The sequence below is a fragment of the Acanthochromis polyacanthus genome, chromosome 20 (genome assembly GCF_021347895.1).
Source record: "Acanthochromis polyacanthus isolate Apoly-LR-REF ecotype Palm Island chromosome 20, KAUST_Apoly_ChrSc, whole genome shotgun sequence".
NCBI classification, from domain to species: Eukaryota; Metazoa; Chordata; class Actinopteri; family Pomacentridae; genus Acanthochromis; species Acanthochromis polyacanthus.
Window position 1 is genome coordinate 8,352,995 of NC_067132.1, and position 2,500 is coordinate 8,355,494.

General features: G+C 49.2%; 2 non-coding genes across 2 annotated transcripts; both read right to left on the minus strand.

Annotated features, from left to right (window-relative positions):
- Positions 1-439: 439 nt before the first annotated feature.
- Positions 440-511, minus strand: trnag-ucc (transfer RNA glycine (anticodon UCC)). The gene has a single exon. It is a non-coding gene; the product is annotated as a tRNA-Gly (tRNA).
- Positions 512-1,758: 1,247 nt separating this feature from the next.
- Positions 1,759-1,830, minus strand: trnag-ucc (transfer RNA glycine (anticodon UCC)). The gene has a single exon. It is a non-coding gene; the product is annotated as a tRNA-Gly (tRNA).
- Positions 1,831-2,500: the final 670 nt, after the last annotated feature.

Here is a 2,500-nt window from a genome sequence, read left to right on the forward strand (position 1 = left end):
CACGGTTGAATCCTGTTGACAATGTTGAAATGTTTTCTGCTGTGGCAGAAAGACATTGGTTGAAAATCCCTTCCAAACAGTTAATCCTGGCAATCTGTGAAATTAGAAGAGATGATGATGTTTAACTGAGGATCTTATTATAAGCACGTCTGAATATCCTGATTTGGCTGTCATGTAAGTTCTGCAAAGTCATTCACCTTCTATATACAGGATGTGAGTGTTGGTTTCAATTGTTATATTTTTCCTTCTACAGTGCATGTTTGAGGCCCCAGCTTCAGACTATGACATGTCCATCAGTTTCTTTCTGCAAGACACGAAGCTCAATCTTCAGACTGAGAAAAAGAAAATGATGCTGTTCAGATTTTGTTACAGAGGGTTCAGCAATATCAAATAAAGCACCACAGGCGCTAAGCACACAACGCTTCAAGATCAGCACACATGCGATGGCCAGGAATCGAACCTGGGTCAACTGCTTGGAAGGCAGCTATGCTCACCACTATACCACCATCGCTATGGAAAAGGTCATTTGTGTGCTGTCAGGAGTTCAGAGGGAAAAGAGAGGGGAGTACGGAGAAAAGGGAGGAAATGAACATCAGTCTGAAACCCTGATCTGGAAGTTCTGGCCAACTGTTCGATGCTTGAGGAAGGGGGGGGGCAGGGCTTTGCTCAGGCTGTGTACAGTCAGGGTGGAGAACTGTTGACCCGTACCGGGGATATCGTCGAGCGGTGGAAAGAGCACTTCGAGGAACTCCTGAACCCGGTAAACACGTCCTCTATGGAGGAGGCAGAGCCTGAAGACTCGGGGGGATCTTCGTCCATATCCGTGGCAGAGGTCGCCGAGGTAGTTAAGAAGCTCCTCGGTGGCAAGGCGCCAGGTGTGGACGAGATTCGCCCTGAGATGCCGAAGGCTCTGGACATTGTCGGACTGTCTTGGTTGACACGTCTATACAGTGTCGCGTGGGCATCGGGTACAGTACCTGTGGAGTGGCAGACCGGGGTGGTGGTCCCTATTTTCAAAAAGGGGGACCAGAGAGTGTGTGCCAACTACGGGGGTATCACACGTCTCAGCATCCCCGGGAAAGTTTACTCTTGGGTGCTGTAAGGAAGGCTCCGACCGATAGTCTAACCTCGGATTCAGGAGGAGCAATGCGGATTCCGTCCCGGAATGAATGGATGGATGGATGGATGGATGGATGGATGGATGGATGGATGGATGGATGGATGGATGGATGGATGGAGAACAGAAATTAGTACCACAGGAGTTGCCGTGGCCGAGTGGTTAAGGTGATGGACTAGAAATTCACTGGGGTCTCCCCATGCACGGTTGAATCCTGTTGACAATGTTGAAATGTTTTCTGCTGTGGCAGAAAGACATTGGTTGAAAATCCCTTCCAAACAGTTAATCCTGGCAATCTGTGAAATTAGAAGAGATGATGATGTTTAACTGAGGATCTTATTATAAGCACGTCTGAATATCCTGATTTGGCTGTCATGTAAGTTCTGCAAAGTCATTCACCTTCTATATACAGGATGTGAGTGTTGGTTTCAATTGTTATATTTTTCCTTCTACAGTGCATGTTTGAGGCCCCAGCTTCAGACTATGACATGTCCATCAGTTTCTTTCTGCAAGACACGAAGCTCAATCTTCAGACTGAGAAAAAGAAAATGATGCTGTTCAGATTTTGTTACAGAGGGTTCAGCAATATCAAATAAAGCACCACAGGCGCTAAGCACACAACGCTTCAAGATCAGCACACATGCGATGGCCAGGAATCGAACCTGGGTCAACTGCTTGGAAGGCAGCTATGCTCACCGCTATACCACCATCGCTATGGAAAAGGTCATTTGTGTGCTGTCAGGAGTTCAGAGGGAAAAGAGAGGGGAGTACGGAGAAAAGGGAGGAAATGAACATCAGTCTGAAACCTTGATCTGGAAGTTCTGGCCAACTGTTCGATGCTTGAGGAAGGGGGGGGCAGGGCTTTGCTCAGTCAGGGTGGAGAACTGTTGACCCGTACCGGGGATATCGTCGAGTGGTGGAAAGAGCACTTCGAGGAACTCTTGAACCCGGTAAACACGTCCTCTATGGAGGAGGCAGAGCCTGAAGACTCGGGGGGATCTTCGTCCATATCCGTGGCAGAGGTCGCCGAGGTAGTTAAAAAGCTCCTTGGTGGCAAGGCGCCAGGTGTGGACGAGATTCGCCCTGAGATGCTGAAGGTTCTGGACATTGTCGGACTGTCTTGGTTGACACGTCTATACAGTGTCGCGTGGGCATCAGGTACAGTACCTGTGGAGTGGCAGACCGGGGTGGTGGTCCCTATTTTCAAAAAGGGGGACCGGAGAGTGTGTGGCAACTACCGGGGTATCACACTTCTCAGCCTCCCCGGGAAAGTTTACTCACGGGTGCTGGAAGGGAAGCTCCGACCGATAGTGGAACCTCGGATTCAGGAGGAGCAACGCGGATTCCGTTCCGGAATGAATGAATGAATGGATGGATGGATGG